This window comes from Equus caballus, chromosome 14 (genome assembly GCF_041296265.1).
Source record: "Equus caballus isolate H_3958 breed thoroughbred chromosome 14, TB-T2T, whole genome shotgun sequence".
Classification (NCBI taxonomy): domain Eukaryota; kingdom Metazoa; phylum Chordata; class Mammalia; order Perissodactyla; family Equidae; genus Equus; species Equus caballus.
The window spans coordinates 42,279,552-42,298,695 of NC_091697.1; the positions used below are offsets into that span (position 1 = coordinate 42,279,552).

General features: G+C 52.2%; 1 protein-coding gene across 1 annotated transcript in view; it reads left to right on the forward strand.

Annotated features, from left to right (window-relative positions):
- Nucleotides 1–4,976: 4,976 nt before the first annotated feature.
- The window catches only part of FAT2 (FAT atypical cadherin 2), a 79,284-nt gene continuing 65,116 nt past the window's right edge, over nucleotides 4,977–19,144 (forward strand). Inside the window, exon 1 of the mRNA XM_001917575.6 lies at nucleotides 4,977–5,141. The gene's annotated coding sequence lies outside the window, so the exon portion shown is untranslated. The remainder of the gene's footprint in view (nucleotides 5,142–19,144) is intronic.

The following is a 19,144-nucleotide window of genomic DNA, read 5'->3' on the forward strand; positions in this document are numbered from 1 at the left end:
GGTTATAGGCTGAGGCTGGGAGAAGGAAGCTGGCTGATCTGCAGAACCAGCTATGTCACCTGTGGGGCCCAGTGCAAAATGACAACGTGGGGAACCTTATTCACAAGGTAGCTAGATTTGCAAGATAAGACAGCAGAGCACTGAATCAACTGTAGGACTTTCTCAGTGTGGGTGGCATAAGCATGGGTCCAGATCCTGTGATTTGGTTGAAGCATGACATGCGGGTGGAGGCTAAGAGCACAGGTTTTAGAGCTAGATAAGCTTAGTTCAAACCCTGGCTCTACCGTTCAAGGGTATGACGACCTTGGACAAGTCACATAAAATTCTGAATCTCGCTTCCTTCCTCAGCAAAATGAGAAAATGATAATAATAGTGCCTCATTGGGAGGCTTTATCTGAGGGTCAAATGAAATGATGCCTAGCCTAGTACTTAATAAATTATAACACATGTTAGTTGTTATTAGCACCGCAATTCTTATGGTTGTTGATACAATAGGGAGAAATGGGAGATGATGCTGGAAATGTAGTTCATGGTTGTGGAGAAGGGGACATGGGAGAGGTACGGGGCCTCTCTGGGCCAGGGCCACATCAGACCTTAAGTCTGGGGGCAGCCAAGGGTGGGGATAGCATCAGAGGTTCTGTTTCATAGTGGCTCCCCACCTCCCAGGCTTCCTGTTGGGGTGACTAAGCAAGGCCATTGAACCTGCCAGCCTGGCTCCAATAGCTCTCAGCACCAGAGCCCCACTCGCCAGCACCTGCCCGGGGCCAGCCGACGGAGGGCTGGCTTGGCAGCAGATGAGCTCATGCTCACCGGCCTGGCCAACAAGGCCGGACGCTTCTCCTGGCAGGAGCCCGTCAAAACTGCCAGCTGGGGGCCAGGACGATCTGCAGGGCCCGGTGGTGCCCAGATGCCCACGGCCAGCGGGTCTGCTGAGTGTTTGATTACATTCCCGGGCACCCCAGGCAACGCCAGGGATGGCTGTTCCCACTCCTGCTGGGTCCCGTCTGTCAGCCACAGAGCTGACATCCCAGGCTCGGCCCCCACGGCCCACCTGCCTTCCACCTTCTGCTTCTCCCTCTCGGCTGCAGGCTGCAGCCCTCGCGGAGCCAGGTGGCCTCAGCCCCCGATGACTTCATCCTCCTTAAAGGCATCGTGTCCTTTTGACAGCCAGGCCTCTGGAGCCTTTCCTGTCCACAGGTCCACAGACCAGACTCCAGGGTCTCTCTCTGTACCTGTCTCCCAGTCCCACTCCCATCTTGCTGTGTGACCCTCCCCAGGGAGGATGCAGTGCAATGGAAGGGACCGCAGCCCTGCGAATGACAGTTTGCAGTTCATGTTCATTGAACACGTTGCCTCAGTGTAACCAGTCCAGCAGCCAACTGTCCCCAGTGAGCTGAATCTTCTCTTGAGACTGGCCTTCCAAGGTGGACCACACTCACTCCGCACCTCCTCCGGGTGCAGAACCCACGAGGGGCGGTAACACAGCAGTTCCCTCCGCTAGGGCGACCAACCGTCCCCGTTTCCCTGGGACTGAAAGCCCCACATCCTGGGAACCCCCTGAGTCCTGGGCCAACCCAGACGTCGGTCAGCCAACCCTGCACACGCACCTGTGACGGGCTGTCTCTGATGATTTGCGTCTATGAATAACCCTGAGACTTTAGCCTGCCCTGGAAGGAATTGAAGGGGTTCAATCTATTGAAATGAAAATAACACTATCTGTGCTTCCAGACTCTATGGGCTCCTGGAATTTGCCACCTGGTTAGAATTTTCATCGCTGCCCAAGTCCCTCATTTATGCTCTCCACCCCGTGGTAAATGTGGACAGCTTGCTCCAGAAAGAAAAACCTAGGAGGGCAGGAGAAACAACTCAGCCAGTCCACAGGGGAGAACACAGCTCTCCTCAGGCAAGCAGGAGGGTAGACAGCAACTATTGGGTAGGTCTTTCTTTAGAAGCCAACAACATCCTCATCCTCATAAAGACTATTAGAACTTTAGAACATCAGAGCTGGACATTAAAGATCAAAATTCAACACTTGCTTCATGGAGATAGGGGAACTGAGGTCCAGGCAGGGGATTCAGGAGCAGATACAATTCTTTTTAGTGCCTACGAAGTGCTGGCACCATGTAGGAAACACTGACGCCCCCACCCCCACCGGGGAGTCTGGTGTAATGGGTCCGGGGGGCCTGGGCGTCAGGAGATGGAGATGCTCCCCAGGTGATGCCAATGTGCAACCTCGGTTGAGAACCACTGGGTGACACAGAGATCCGTCCCTGAGGAGCTGAGATAGAGCGGGGCAGGAGCGGAGTGAGGAGAGGCACACATACAAGCAGAACACGGGGCAGAGGGGCCCACAGGAGGTTCAGCCAGAGGTCTGTGGGCAGGAGAGACCCAGGGCAGTGCAGCCCAGGGGTTAGGGGTTCAGACAGATTGGGGCTTGAAATGTAGCTTAGTCTAGACCGGTGACCTTGGGCAAGTAATTAAAGCTTTTCTGAGCTTCAGTCTCTTCATCTGAAAAATAGAGAAAGATAACAGCACCTAATCCTTTGTGGTGGTGTTCAGAGAAATGAGATAATCCCTGCAGAGGGCTGAATTGAGTGCCTGCCACAAAGATTAGCTATTGTTATTATTATTACTTCTCTCTCAGGTCAGGGGGGGTTACGGGGGTGGGGGGAGGTGGCTTATGGGCTATACCAAGATGGATCCGCACAATTGTAGCTGTCCAGGCAGCTGTGAGCTTCTCACAATGAAAAGGTTCCAAGCATGCTTGGGAGACACTGAGGAGTCTGATTTCCCTGCTGCCTGGGGGGCTGGAGGCCAGGAGATGGCCCAGGAAGGTCGTGGGGCCAGCCAGGAGAAGGACCAGCGCCTGAGTCAGGAGCGCAGGGGAACTGGGAGGAGGGGATGAATGTCGGTGGTGTTACAGGATTCTGCAGTCCATCCCAATCCTCATTTGGCCCTTTTCCCCCTAGGCTGCAGCAGTCCCTGTACTGGACAGGCTGGAGGCCAGCCTTAGCCTGGATGGGAGCTCGAAGGAAGACAGTCGCCTGCCACTCCGCACATGACTAGTCAAAGGGTTCAGGAGGCCCCCGGCCACCCTCCCTCCAGTTAATGCCTAATCGGCCCAGGCTCAGAGACTTGGGTGGCACTCAGCCGGGCGGATAATTGCTCAGGTCAGTCGTCCCATTGGAGCTGATCACAGCAGCTCCCGTCACGCTGCGAACCCCTTGGCCTCTCAGCCGGGGTAGAGGCGGCTTGTGGGAGGGAGGCCTGGGCGGTTCCTCCTGGTTGGGAGCTCCTCTGGATGTTTTGGGCGACACACCACAGCAGCCCACTTGACCCCTGTGGTCATCCTCGATGCTGGTGACAGATCCTTGAGGGCGGGGCCCCTAGTGGCTACAGCAGCTCCATGAATGAGCTTCCCCTGAGGCTGGGAAACAGCTAAGAACCTCATTACTCCTTCATAAGCAACAGAGCCAGAGTCCTGGCTCCCTTCTCCCAGGGTCCAGCCTGAACTAGAAAACCCTGTCTTAGCTGCAGACCCAGACCTCAGTTTTTGTCACATGGCAAAAGAAGCAGATCTGTTCTGAGTGGCCCCAGCCATTGTGAGCCCATCAAACAAATGGGGAAACAGAGATTTGGCAAATTTAAGTCATTTGCCTTGGGTCACATGGCTTATAATAACTGTAATAATAAAGATATGTAGAATTCTTGTTTATTAACCAGGCTCAAGGGTTGCAGCTCAGCTGAACATAAGGTAGACTTGCTAAGAGTCAGAACTGACATCTGGGAGAGGTAATGAGCTCCCTGTAATTAGCAGTGTGCAAGCAAAGACTCACTTATTTCCCAGGGAAGCTGCAGAGGGGTTGCAAGGCCTGGGGTGCTGCGGGTGGGAGGCATTGGACAGGATGATTGCAGAACTGTTTTTGGCTCTGTGGGGCAGGAACTATTTCATTTACCTCTATGTCCCCGGTGGCCCATACAGTGTCTGGAAAAGGGGAGGTATAGGGCTTCTGCCGTGTGTGCACACATGGAACAAGCAAATGAATGCCTCTATAACCAAAAAGCATAGCAACGGGGAGGAGGGAAGAGAGTTAATTCCTGTCTGACTCTCCTTCCATTAGAACACTCATTCTCGACACGGGGTGCACATTGGGACCATTTGGGGAGCCAGAGCAGAGAGGCACCCCGTAAAATGCGTCAAAACTAAGATGTCTTGCCTCCCGGCTTGTTCCCAGGCAGTGTGCTTTGCACTTTACACACGCAGTCTGTGCTGTGAATCTGCACAACCATGTGAAGCAGGGATTCTTGTTAGCCCCATTTCACAGGTGGGGAAGCCAGAGCTTGGAGAGTGAAGTCACTTAGGGAGGAAGTCACAGCTCATAGCAGTAACAAGGAGAAGAATTATCTTATGGGGGCCTTTCCCTTCTAAGTGCCCTCCATCAACCTCTGTCTCATTTAATCCTCATAACAGCCTCGTGAGGTAGGAGTTATTATTGTCCCCATCTTTTCAAAAAAGGAAACTGAGGCTCAGATTAAGTAAGTCACTCAAGGTTACCGAGCTAGTAGGTGGCTGTGCCAGGGGTCTGAACCAGGCCTTGGGAGAGGGATGGTGTGGTTGCTGGTCTCAGACCTGCAGCTTTGGGGAGGAGAGTGGAGAGAACACTGGCCGGAGAGCTAAGCCACCTGGGTCCTTTCCCAGTCCCCTCACGGTCTCTGTGTGACCTCGGGCAAGGACTCTCTGTTTCGGGCCTCAGTTTATCCCTCTGTAAAACCAATCAGGGAGGTGGAAATGGGCCTGATTTCACAGCAACTTCCCAGCCGTCATCTTCCATGACTTGATTCCCCACTGTGCGTTCTGGGCCACAAACCAGTTGGCTTGCTCCCTCCCTCTCCGTGAGACAGCGAGCTGGCAGGAGGGGACGATCCGCCTCAATTCTCCCACCTCCTTTTCCCTCCTCCTCCTCCTGGGCTGGGACACACCTACTCCAACTTTCTCAGCAGCCTGTTTGGAGAGCGCGCGCCTTCCTGCTTCGCGTCTCTGCGCCTGCCTTTCCCCGGAGCTTGTCAGCCCCGAGAGCGGGTGAAAGGGGCTGAGCCCAGCGGCCCACCCCGGGGCCCCCTCCCCTACCTGAAGGGCACAGGTAAGAACTGCGGGAGGATGGGAAGCTGGGGGCAGGGGGTTGCAAGGTTAATCCATTCTTCTGTCTTGCCCCAGAGCAGGCTGGTCTTAGGGGCTCTTGGAAGGAAGAGAGGGAACCAGGAGATGGCTGGGGCAGGCATGGTGGGGGCAGGACAGGGACACCTGGGCCTTGGATCCCCTTGAATGAAGCCAGAGATGTAGCCAGCCCCAGCCTGGGGGCCGGGGATTGGGACCCAGGAATGGACAAGGCGAGCACTTTGATCTCCTGGAGGAGCAAGGTCATGTTTGCACGTGTGTGGAGTTGGACTCTCGTCCTTGGGAGAATGAAATTCCCTGCCTGGGCTTTCTGGGGATGAGGCTTCAGAGAAATGCGAGGACGGTGTCCTCCACGGTTTTAGGAGGCAGTGCTGGGGCCGGGGAACCACGAGGTGCCGGCTTCTTGCGTGAGTCCCCAGGGGCACAGGGACGCTATCACAGACAAAGCCACCTGCGGAGGAGGAGAAGGAAGGAGGGAGGGCCTGAGGGAGATCAGATGGCCTGGCCACCCTGGCTCTCATGCGACACTTTAAAGGCACCCAGGTTAGAACCTCAGCTTTCCTGGCTGTCAAATGGGGGTGCCGTGAAAGGCTGTGAGTCTGAGAGGCACCCGAGGTGCACCGGGGTGGGTGGGGGTGTGGGAGCAGCTCTCTCCCCCTGTCTTGGGGGAAGCAGGAATCCGATGCCTATCTTCAGAGGCAGGAGAGCTGGAGTGGAACATTGAGCAGGGCCACCAGGCCAGAGTTCAGCCCTCTACTGGGGGAGGGGGTGCTATTTGCCCCAGTGTGGGAGCAGCGGGGCCGTGCCAACCTTTGACAAGGGCTCAGAGAGGCTGCCTCTGTCCCCAGCCGCACTCCTGAGCTGACGGCCTGGGCTCAGGACAGAGGAGGGAGGCAGAGAAGCAGACTCAGGACTCGAGCACTTGTTGTCCGTCAGCTCCTTCTACGGATGGGGGGCGGAGGCTGAGTTACCAGTGCCCCCCACGCAGAACACTGCTAACAGTTATTATTACAGCTGATACTCACCCATGCTTCCTGCGTTCAGGGACTGGGCTGAGTATGCATGGTCATTTGAAAATTTTAAGTTTTCAAAGCAGGCTTTTGGAAATGGTGGAACGAGAATTTCATTACTCATGTCCCTGTAACTCACAGGCTGTGTGGCCTAAGACACTTCTATACCTCTCTGGGCCTCTTTCCCAACATATAAAATAAAAGTGGCTAGATTATTGTTAAGATCCATTCTTAATCGACTCACCCCAACGAGCCTGTTGGGTAGGCAGAGCAGGGATGTGTCTGCCGAGGGGCTCGCCATCCCACGGGGCAGAAAGAGGCCAGCTTCAGTTTCCCCCAGGCGCTCTGTGGAGCACAAGTTACACTCCTGGCAGGAAGGTGCTGAGTCCATGGTGGCCAACCTGATGGAGTGAAACAGCAAGGTCTCCTCTGCCATGAGCTCCCCAGGCCTCAGTTTCCTCATCTGTAACATGGAGGAGGAATTAGAGGGAGTCAAGGTCTCCCTGGCACTCCCTTCTGATGCCATGAGTCTTAGCGGCCTCCTTAAGGACTCCGGGAACCAGACCCGGAAGACACAGACATGCTCCAGCCCGTGTCGGCTGTGCTGGGCTTTCTACAGGGAGAGGCTGCCGGGCTCCCTCCACACCCACCTTCTGGGAGTTGGGCCACCAGCCTCCGCTCCCTGCACACCTTCCCTGGGTGCAACTGAACGCACCTTGGCCTGGGAGTTCTCCTTCCAGCTGCCCCATGACAGGCCACAGCACCGGCACTGCCACTGGCCAGGTGAGGCCAGGTGGGAGAGGACGTGGGGCAGGTGCCAAGCCTTAGAGAAAACTGGTGTGTGCTGGGGGCGACGGGGCTGGGGCAGTCGGGGACCTCCCTGCACCCCCTCGAGGGGCCCTGCCTTTGGGACCCTTCAGTACTACATGGGCCAAGCCTCTCGTGCTTCCTGGGTCCCCAGCACAAGCTGAGCTAGCTTTCTATGACTAACAGTACTGACGCTTACGTTTATAACGGGGTTTAGAGACAGGTTTACAAAGAAAAGTGTGGGTCCAAATCCTGCAGATTATTAGCTGTGTGACCTGGGCCTCAACTTCTCTAACCTCAGTCTCCTCATTTGAAAAAGGGGGCTAATAATAGTCCTTTCCTCAGAGATTGATGTGAGAATTAAATGAGCTAAGGCATGTCGTGCCCGGGCCTTATTTATCGCTTCCACAGTCATCACTAATAGGCTCCTGTCTGCTTCCCCTGGGGTGTCTTCCTGAGCAAGTCATAACTCTAACTGCAGTATTCCTTATTGTGTATTTTTTGTTTGACGTCGTCTCTCCCACGAAGTGTTGCTCGCTGCTCCGGCCCCCGTGTCCGGCATGGTGCCTGGCGCGTTAAAGCAGCCTTGTGTATCTATGAGAGAATGGATGGATCTTTGTTTCTAATTCATGGACGAGAACGGTCACTCAGAGGGACTAAGCATTAGCCCAACCCAATCATAGATAAGAGTCGGGAGTCAGAGGGTCCCTAAAGATCATCGAATCAGACAGATGGAGACACCGAGGCCTCACCAGAGAAGGCTGACAACTTGACTGAGGTCACACAGCAAGGGAGTGGGAAACAGGACTACTGTGCAGATCTTTTCACCTTCCTCCGTCTCCCTCTACCTGGCCCTGCTCAGGAGAGGGCCCTTTTCCCTATGTGGGTGCTCAGCCTCGGAGGCCAGTGAATCGTACCCCCCGACGTCTCCTGGAGGCAATTTGGGATCAACAACAAGGTTGATCCCTAGACTGTAAGCTTCCCTTCAGGGGACAGGGGACACAAACCTCATCAATCAGACCGCTTGGCACAACCAGAGGGACCTACAAATAGAATATACGACTACATAGCGGGGGACTTTGGGGAGAAGAAGAAGAAGAAGAAAAAGAAGAAGGTTGGCAAGAGATGTTAGCTCAGGTGCCAATCTCTAAAAAAAAAACCAGACCCCTCCCCCAACACCCACCAACACATGCACATGCACGCACACGCACAAGCATGCACACGAGCACGCGTCACTTCATCACTATTGCCAGCGAGTCAGCAGGTACCTGTCACTGTACAAATGCAAAGGTCCTCAGGAGCTCCCTGAAGTCTCCCTTCAGGCCTTATTGGACCCATTTTACAGGCGGAACCATAGATTTTGAATGATTTGCCTAAAGTCAGTAGCCGGTTTGTGATGGTGTCCTAGGTCAGTGTGCAGCCGACAGGGAGCCATTTCTGGGCATGGGATAGATTTAAACGTCGGAAGGAGAGCTCTGACTTACTGAGCCCCTCGTGCGCCTGTCCCCAGGTTAGACCGTTTCACGTACGCCTTCTCTTCTACTCCGCACCACTGCCCTGCGGGTCAGCTGTCACAATCCTCTACGGCTTCTTTTTGTTGTTGCTATTGCTGTTTTCAGTGTGGAGACGAACAGAGACTCGGTAAAGCTAAGCCACGTCCTCCAGTCACACGGCTTCTGTTCTCTAAACACTTAGTTCAATAGACATTTAATGAGCACTTACGATGTGTCGGGAGCCCAAAGATTCACAGTTGATGGAGGCAGGCCTGTAAGTGCACGGCTTCATACCTTGAGGTGGGCGGTAACATAGAGGAAAACTCGGGCTGGCATGGGGCCCAGAGGAGCCATAATTAGTCCAGTTATGGAGTCAATGAAGGAAGGCTTCTCGGAGGAGCTGGCACTGAACATCAGTTTGAAGACTGAATAAGGCTTAAATGAGGAAAGAAAAGTGGGAAAGGCAATTCAGAAATAGAAAGTAGCATGTGCAAAGGCACAGTGGTTGGAAAAAAAAGAAAACAGCAGGTGAGGCAGGAAACTCTCAGCTGGATGGGGAACGTTTGGAGAGGTAGGACAGGGCTGGGTCATTGAAGCCCTTGTATATTAGGTCAAGGAGTACGGCTTTTTTAAAAAATGTAATTTACATATAATTTTTTATTAATGGGAAATTATAGAAATACATAAAAGCAGAATGGTATTAAAAAAACCCCATCACCCAGCTTCAACAATTACGTTTCCTCTATACCCCCACCAATGCTTCCCCTATCAGATTATTCGGAAACAAATCCCAGACATATAATTGCATCTGAAAATGTTTCCATATATATCTTTAAAACATAAGGGCTTCAGAAAATCACCATAGGGGTATGGCTTTTATTTTGTAAAGATTGGAGGACCATGTCAGAGGAGTTTAAATCAAAGCGTGCCTTGGCTAGGTGTCTTTAGCTGTGGGGTGCAGCAGAAATTTAAGGAGGGGGGTCGGAGTGGAAGGTTCAGATAGCTCATTGTCTCTTTCTTGGTCAGTCACAGTGCCTGATAGTCCACCATTACCCATTGATTAACAAATTACCTCCTAAAATCCACCTCCTCCTGAGGTGAGGCCTTAAGCATTCTCCAGTTTGAAGCCCGCAGAAGAGAAAAATCCCTGCCCTGCCCCACTTCCGAGACTTTTTCCGTTCCTGAGACTAGAGTGGCCCCTGCAAGGCGACCTGAGCGGCAGGTAAACGGCAGCTGTCCGTCCCCCGGCAGGAGGCAGGGCGCCCACAATGGAGAATTCTCCAGGTCCCAGTTCCCGTTTGGCTCCGGTGCCACAGCAGTTGGCGTCGGTGCCAGCTGAGCAGGATGGTACATGCCAGCTGTGGGGTAACGTCAGCATGCGGGTGCGTGTTGGCCCACGTGTGCTCACGTGTCCCAGCTCAGAGCTGCCGACTGTCCCTTCAGCAGCCCCTTCCCTCTGGGTCCTCCCAGCAAACGCAAGGCTGGGTGGCACAAAATGCATCGTTTAGACACCTAGAAGTTTAGCTGGGGGCCGTGGCACAGCTCGAGACCAGTGTGCACCGAGGTTGGGCGCATGAGCCCTGGAGCTAGGGGGCTCGAGTTCTAGTCCTGGCTTTCCGGCTGTCTGTCTCTGTGACCTTGGACACATCATTTCACCTCTCTGAGGGGTGGAGGGGTGCTTAGTGCTATCTACCTCACAAAGGTTCATCCCTGGAAAGCTTTTAGCATAGTAGTCGGAACATATTAAGAGTTCACTAAACATTAGCTACTATTATAGCTTTGGGGGCTCCTGAAGTCTTGGGAATTGACTCAAAGAATCATAACATAGAAAATTCAGATCCTAGAATCTTAAACTCTTGAAAGTATATAAATAGTAGAACCCTACTGGATTCCTACTATAACTGTACTCTATGCAAAGATTGCTTGTACAGTGTCTCTGACAAATGGTCAGCCTTTTTTTTCTTTTTGTAAACATTCAAAACCAGAGGGCATCAATTGTAAGTTACAGCTTGACGGATTTTTACAAAGTGAACGTAGACGTGGCTAACCAGCAACCGGAGCGAAAAGCAGACATCACCAGCCCCTCAAGAGCCCTCCGGATGCAGTCAGGACCCCTCAGCCCAGTGCAGCTGTTATCTGGCCAGGCAGGCCCTTCTCAAATACGTCTTGTGGGCTTGGGTACCATTGTTAGGAGAACTTTAATTATTAGAGAGGTTCAGTGAGTTATTTGGAAATTGCTAAATTAAACTTTACATCATTTTGTTTTTACTGTCGTATTTCAGTGGTAGCCTAGTTTAGAGCTGAGCTTCCCAAATGCCTAGGGCTATTTTTTTAAAAATACAGATTTCTCAGCCCCATCCTCAGTCTGCAAAATTAGAATGTGGGGTCTGAGAGTGAGGCCAGGGACTGTGTATTTCTCCAAGCTCCAAGGGAACTCCAGGTGAGGTCCAGCTGGATTGGGAACCACTGGACTAGTGGTTCGGCGCTCACACTCAGCTCTGACAGACCAATTGTTCGAATCAATGCTCCATGCTTACTGGCCATTGACCTTAGACAAGGCACTTGGACTTTCTGACTGTCAGGTTTTTCATTTGTAAAATGAGAATTAAATGATACCATCTACTTCTTTTGGTGGTTGAAGGGCTCTGAGTCATCCACAGGGCGAGTTCTCACTAAGTGATAGGTGATACTGGGAAGAGTTCATCTGTGGTGTAGCCAGGTGAGTGGTGAATTTGGCACCTGAAGCCTTGTCTTTGAGTCCTTACTGGGTCGCTTGCTAGCAATATCACCTTGGACAAGTCTTTTGATCCCCATCTCTGGGCCTCAACTTCCCCATCTATAAAATGAAAATACTCCTTGCTCCCCTCGTAGAGTCTTTGAGGGGACCAAACAAGAAAATGGCCCAGAAGACTGCTCCGAGGACAGAAAATTGCTGCATGAAGTAAGCCCAATGAACTGGAACTCAGCTGAACCTGGGAACCCTGTGGAAAGTGGGCTCGCCATTGTCCTTGCGGTTCTGTGGAGGGTGGGTCTGGTGAGGTGGGTGTGGGGAAGGGAACTGCTGAGGCATCGGGTTTCCACAGCCCCGGTGTGCCTTGGCTCAGCTCCCACACTTCGTGGTTTCTGAGAAGTGTCTCCTTCCTGGTTCCAGGGGCAGGAAGAGTCCAAGATCCCATAGCCGTGAAATCTCGCACAATTTGCCATAGTCAGAATCTCTTAGCATTTAAACGTCTTCCCTCTTATTAAAAGTCTTCTTTGAAATCGTTTATTAGCATTTTTAGAAAAGTTTTTAATGAAGTACAATATGCATGTAAAGCCCACCAACCATATGTGTGCAGCTCAAGGAACTTTCCAGAAACTAACCCCTTTCCAGATAAAGAAACAGAATATTACCATCCTTGCAGAGATCCCATTCATGCCCTTTTCAGTCGCTAACACCCCCTCGCCCCCTCACAAGGGTAACTTTATCCTAATCTAATCCATAGATGAGTTTAGCCTGCTTTTAAACTTTATATAGTTGGAACAGTAGAGTATCTGTATTTGTCTGTGACTGTCTTACCTGGCATTACGTGAGTGGGATTCATCTGCATTGTTGCCTAGAGCAATGTCTCATTTTCTCTGCTGTATACTATTCCATGAGATGGCCATGCCACAATGCACTTATCCGAACGGCTCTTGATGGACATTTGGGTTGTTTCCAACGCGGGGCTGTTATGAACAGCGCCACTCTGAGCATTCTCGGAATGCTTTCGGGAATGTTTTCGGAAGCATATGTACGCACTTCTGTTGTGCATACACCTGAGAGTGGCATGGCTGGGTCACGAGGCGTGTGGATGGAACCTTTTTATTTTCAGTTTCAGTTCTCTTCATTGCAGGTAGAACGTGGCTCACGGCGCTGTCTTTATCTGGGAGACAGACAGACCTGTCCACAGGAAGGTAAACAGTTGCCTCTGGGGTTTGAGATGCTGCTGAACTGAGAGACTTGCAGAATCAGAGACTTCCGGGTGAGAGTCAGGCGCCAATGAGAGCCGTTGCTTTCCCTCTCCTGTCCGCTCTTCTGTTCGTCTTTAGAGATAACCTTGTGTCTGCTTCACCTGATGGCTGATGTTCTCCCCTGAGTGGTCAGTGGGCCACCCACAGGGGAAGACGTGAGCTCTGAGTCCCACTGTAGTCTCACTAAATCAGACTTCCTGACGATGAGGCTGCGGTTTTTAATACACCGACATTTGAGAATCACTTCTCTAGCCTAAAAACGTGAAGACTGAGGTCTTTTCCTAACTTCCCCACCCCCTCCTCACTGGGGCCTCGGAGTGGCCACAATTGGGATATCAACTGTGAAAGGAGGCGTAGAGGAACGCAGGATCCTAAAGAAAGAGATTACCTTCTTCAGCGGATTCCAAACACCCATCACAGCAAAGTCTCCCCAGGGAACTTGTTAAACGTCTATTCCTGAGCCCCACTCCCAAAGATTTTGATTCAGTAGCTCTAGGGCGGCGCTGGGAATATGTATTTTTAACCCCCAACCCCATCTGGTTAGGGAATTCCCAATGGGGAGACCCGCTGATTCAAGTCAATGGCCAGTGTTGTCCAGCGGCTCTGTGGAGTCTGTGTCTGTGTGGCTGGGTGGAGCACGGAGCTACAGTGGGCAAGAGGAATCTGTGTGGACACAGCCCGGGGGCTCGAATGTGGATCTCATGGGCTTGGCCTGGAACCCACAAGCAGAGGCTCATTTGCATCTCATTAGTATGCACCTTGATGATCCCAAATTGCCCCTAACCCCTCTCCTGTCTCTGGCCCTGCAGTCAGGTTCGACCAGCTCGACTCCAGGACCAGTGCCTCAGACAGCGGAACTGCCTGTCTTGCCCCACTGCTGGGACACCGCTTCCTGCTTCCCGAGGCCTGCCCGCCTGCTGGCTTGGTCCTAAGCTGTTCTGCCTGGAGAGGATTGCACTCGGACGGACAGACAGCATGGCTGGGCTGAGCCAGTGGGAGTGGGATCGAGAGGGAGGACTGGAGATAGAGTGTGTGCTGAGAATCTGTGTTCGCCGGCTTAAGAGGACCCGTGATTATAGGATCTCTGTGTGGGGGAGGCATCATACGACCATCCCCTGTCCAGTGCTCTTTCCGACCCTCGGGCACGGGGAGGTGGGCCAGGTAACTGTTAGACACAGATGAGCTGAGTTTTAATCCTGGCTTGGCCACATACTGGCTGTGTGAACTTGGAAGTTAGGTCACCTCTCTGAGTCTCATTTATCCCATCTGCAAAATGAGGATAATTATAGGGTTGCTGTAAGCAAGTTTGAAAACAATGGTGCATGCCAACTGCTTAGCACAGGGCCTGGCCCACGGCAAATGTTCAAGAAACGGCTGTGACCAGTGCTGTGCCCCTGGAAGCATGTTCTGCTCTCCAAACCTCCCTGCCGTCAGGGCGTCATCTGACGACAGCTCCGGGGAGGGTTAGCTCAGCGAGGCAGGAGAGCAGGGACTGGTCCCGATTCCCTGACGGACTAGTGGAGGCCCCATAAAATGAGGGAGTTTGCTCCGAGTCTCCCTCTGGGCCCCGACTTGGCCCTCCAAAATGGTACTGAGGCCCCATGGCGCTGAAGATGTAGGGGCTCTGGTCCCTGAATCTCCTTCATCCCAGCGAAGGCCATGAGGGCTCCGTGTGAGGCACTGTGCAGACTGTTTCAGGCCCTTTGTCCTAACTGATCCTCACGACCGCCGGATGATTGCCTTCCCCAGTGTATACCTCGAGAGACCGAGGCTCCGTCAGGTTCTAGGATTTGCTCAAGGCCCTACAGCCAGCAATGGGCCAAGGCAGGACTCAAATGGAGGCCACCTTTCTCCAAGCCTGAGCCTGTGACCGCCTTGTTATGTGGCCCTGACCGTAGCCTCCCCATCCCCTGGGGGCCTGAGTTAGAGCCAGACCTGGCTGGGAGTGGCCCTGGGTGGCCCACAGTCTCAGGCACAAGGAACAAGGAGAATCTTCCATCTCAGCAGCTTCTCAGAGCCAGCTGAGAGGAATTGCTTCCCGTCACTGTGGCCACAGGGCCTGCTGGCTCCCAGGAGGGCAGCCGATGGGTCCTGGATAGAGAGGGGAAGCATGCGGAATGGCTTCCTCGTACAAATCACATAGGATGGGGCCCGGAGAGGCCACCCCAACACGTCAGTGGCAGAAGAAAAGGGATCAGAAGACCTGTGTTGTGGTGGGGTGTCCGCCACATTCTCTCCCTGCCCGCTGCACGTGCGCCCCTCTGCTCCCTTGAACGCTCAATGAGATCTCAACTGTGAGCTCTCGGTACCCACAGCGGGGAACAGGGTGACCAGAATAGAAATTATTCTTATTATTTTAATGCTGCTCAAGCCGCTGCTTGAGCTTTGCTACAAGTCGTTTCAAGGAGAAAAGGAATGTCACAAAGACCCACAGGGGAGTGTGTGTGTGTGTGTGTGTGTGTAGAGGGTATGGGCAGGGACCAGCACACATACAGAGAAGAGTTCTCTCATTCCACACAGATTTTTTGAACACCTATTGTCAGAGTAATAACATTACTATAATTATTACAATAGTAATAACTGAAAGTAGTAATAGTAATGGCATTACCTACTTTCTGTGTGCTTGGCATATGCTCAGTGCTTTCCATGCATAAGCTCATTAAATCGTCCAGGGAGGTAAGCATTGTTAGCCTCATTTCACAAATGAGGAAACTGAGGCTCCGGCAGAGGAAGCCAGGACCCTAGGTGCAAGCAGAGGCAGGATGGAGAGCAGGGCTGACGGAGGCCTGGCTCCTTCCCGCTGCACTAGGAGGACCACGGCTTTGTGGGGTCCTGAGGAGTCCCGGTTGGAAGAGGAGCTGGGTTAGGTGGAAGCAACATGGCCAGAGCAAAGCACCCAGGACAGGGAGACTGGGTTCTGGTTCCAGCGGTGTCACCGCCATGCTGAGTTCACCCTTGTGCCCCGGTAGGACCTGGAGGAGGTGCTGTTCCCCCTGCTTTGTCCCCATGCTTCCAATTGATAAAGGCCATTGGATGCCCTGCTGGGCTGGAGATGGTTTTGATCTTACAGACCCCTCTGGCCAGAGAGCCCTAGAAGTGGTGGGGCTGGAGTCCCCCCTTCCCTCTGGTCCTGGGGTCCCCGCTGGTTTAGGGAGTTTTCAGCTCCAAATGCAAAGCTTGTGGATCCGTACAGACAACCCTGAGAGGGAGGGACCTCTTCTCTGGGGCCTCAGTGAGTGTCGGGTCTGCAAACTTGAATGGCTGCAGCCAGGGTGGAGCCTTCGGGGTGACGCGGGCCCAGTGTGTGGACACCAGGCCATCCCGGATGCTAGTTTCTTCACTGTTGGGATAGAGACGTGGGTACAGAATGAGTGTCTCTTTGATGAGAAAACTGACCTTGGTGATAAAGGGCAGCTGAAACAGCCTCAGTGTCTGCGAGGCCTTGGGGACGGAGAGCGCGGCCCTGGCTCTTTAGTGGGGCAGCCAACCCTCAACTCCAGCCATTGTGCCGTGGGAACACAGATGCTGCATCCTCCAATTTCTTAAAGAGAAGCTGGAATCTAGATTTTTGAGTGAAGCTTCCCAATGTTTATACGTTAACAACTAACTAAGTTGGAAATCATCAAACAACAAACCAACATATCGTGGGCCCAACAAACCTAACCGCAGCCTGACAGCCCGTGTCCCACCAGCTGGCCACGTAGATGGTCTTGAAGGGTTCTCAGATTTGATGTCCAACCCAGGTCCCTCTCTCCTTCTGCTTCTTGTCTAACCATCATATAAATCCTGCAGTGGTGTCCCACCTCACTGCTAGTCGTTCCTGTGGCCTGAATAGCCCTGGGCCACCTCCCTGACCTTGCTAGAATGCCTCTCTCCTTGCTCCCTCTTGTCTGTCTGCATGACCTCCTTCCTCCTGCCTCAGGCCCTTTGCATGGCCTGTTTCTTCTGCCCGGGACTCTTTCTCAAGATGGCTTTGTGGCCCTCCCCCTGCTCAAATATCACTTTGTCATATAGGACTCCCCTGACCACTTTCAAAAACAGCATCCCCCCCACCGCCCCATCACTCTCTGACCCTGCCTTGCTTATTTTTCTTCATATCACTTTTCATCACCTGATAAGTGTCTATTTTTTATTTAACATCTCTGTCTCTCTGCCACTAGAATACAATCCCCACAATAGCAGGGATCTTGTCTGTCTTGTTCTCTGTTCTAGAACGCCCTCACAGTATAGGCTGTCGATAAATAAGTATTGGATGAATGAATGAATGGCTTGGGCAGAGGAGATCCAGAAACAAAGCACTTTCTCATCGTGCCCCACTTCGTCCCTGTTCTTCCTCAAGCCCAGGTGCCTGGGATCCCTCTGCCCCCCTCAGAAGTCCATTTCCCCAGGGTCATATTATGATTTCGAGGGCCCAGGTATTTCAGCCTTTGTGAGCCCCTTCCTCCACGGAAAAAATAGTAGAAATATATTTAATGACAACATCGGTATAAAGATGAATATATTGTTATATATGAAACATTTTCTTCAACCTAAAACTTTGTTTTCTTTCTTCTGAATTTAAGAGAAATTAAAAACCTTCTATCGAAACATCACACCTAAAAGTACCGTGGGCCCTGGGCATGCCCGCTACACGAGCGGGTAGGCGGACGGCATCCTCTTCTGAACCCCACGCATCCTTGGCTCCTGCGCCCCACTCTCTGGAGCTGTGCTGTCCCCTATGTAGCTGCTAGTCACAGGTGGCTGTTTACGTTTAAATTAGTCAAGGTTAAATAAGATGACAAACTCACTTCCTCAGTTGTACCAGCCACATTTCAAATGCTTGATAGCCCCACGTGGCTAGTGGCTTCCACACTGCACGGCTCAGATAGAGAAGGTTTCCATCATTGTAGAAAGTTCCTTTGGAGAGGCTGCTCTGGAGAATCGGTTCCAGCTGTTCCAGCCCTCTCAGCGTCTCTGTTCTTTGAATATTTGTTCCTATTCTGGATCCACTGCCTACTAGGTGGGTGGACCCGGGCAGAGCCTTCCAAGTCCTTGCCATGGATTGACTCATGCAGCCTTCTCAACAGCTGCATGAGATAGGTGCTATTATCATTTCCCTTTTTCTGGAACCGGAGAGTTTAGATAACTGCCCAAGGTCACACGGCTGGTGAGTGGTAGAGCTGGGGTTTGAAAGCAGGTCTATCTGACTCCACAGGCCACTTTCCTACTGTTAATTCTACGCAGTGCTACACCCCTCCCCAAAGACCAAGTGAGATCGTGCATGCAGACATTTTTTGAAAATGTATAGGCTAGCCTACAGATATAAGACAGTGTCATTTTTGTCATCAATAATAATAATCAGAACACTGATAAAGAAGGGGACCCCAAGTGCCAGCTCCCTTTCCCAGGTCCTAGACAAGGACTTGCTCTTCAGCCATTTCTCTTCCCTCTAATTCCATCTCGGGCAGGCCTGGCTCTTACAGACAGCGCTCCTGACAGCCTGTCAGTCCACAGTGGTTCTGGCTTCCATGTGCCCAGCCACTCTTGGTGCTAATAAGGTGTCACCCTCCATCGGTACTGCCTGTGCTTTCACCCATCGTATCATCTGTTTTCCCTGCAGCCCTAGGAGTAGCTATTATGATCTCCATTTTACAGACAGGTACATTGAGGCTCAGAGGAGGTTCTGTGGCTTTCCCAAGGTCATATGACCCATCAAGGGCTCAAGGCACCGGTCCTTTCCCTGCTCTTATCCAGTTCTTTGTCTTATTTTTGTTACATGAGAAGCCAGCAGTGGCTGCCTACAAACTAGCAAATGACTCTAGTGTTCATGCAAGTTTCTTAGAAGCACTTTAAGTCTGCCTACCCACAGGGAATTCCAGTTGGCTTAAACCAACTGGAGCTGGTGTCGAGCCCAGTTCACTCCAGAGTGAGAGTCTTGAATGGGCAGATCCCCCTTTTGATCTCATGACAGATTACTCTTTCCAGCATGTATTCTGTTCTGGTCCTGCTTCTTCTCAAAAACCTTCAATGGCTCCCTACGACTTAGGGGAAAAATTATTTCAGTAGCTAAAGACTTCCTGTCTGGCAGGTACCTGGAACGTCAACATTCTCCCGCTTATGATTTTAATTCTGGTTCAAGGGAACCATCCCTCCTAATTCCCCCTCCCTGGCCCACCCCCCACCTCCCAGCTTTTGTCAGAAACAGAATATATTTAGGCTTCTTTCTTGGGAGCTGCAAGAGCCAGCCCTAACACTGGATGCCTGAGGCAGAGGCAGTGTGTGTGGGTGGTGGTGGTGGGCGGGTGTCAGAAAATAAATATTGAGGGCACCCAAATCCATGGCAACTTCACACACAGATTTTCGGGAGAGGCTGGACATTCTCCAATCCAGAGGAATGAATCCAGTGGCTCTTTCTTTCTTGAAAGACTCTCTAAACTTTTAAAACCATCTTATATCTCGTTGCTTCTCCGCAGATCCCAGGCAATCCAGAGCACCCACTAGATTCAGGAAATCAGGCACTGCTTCCAGTTCAGCCTCCAGCTTCCCGGGCGGCCTTGGGGGTGCCATGCAAATCTCGGTTTCCCTTCTCTGAGAAATGGGAGTAAAAGGGCAGATGTGTTTCCTAGGAGTATTATGTGGGCTATGAATTAACGTCTGTGACACGACCAAGAAAAGGGACTGTGTTG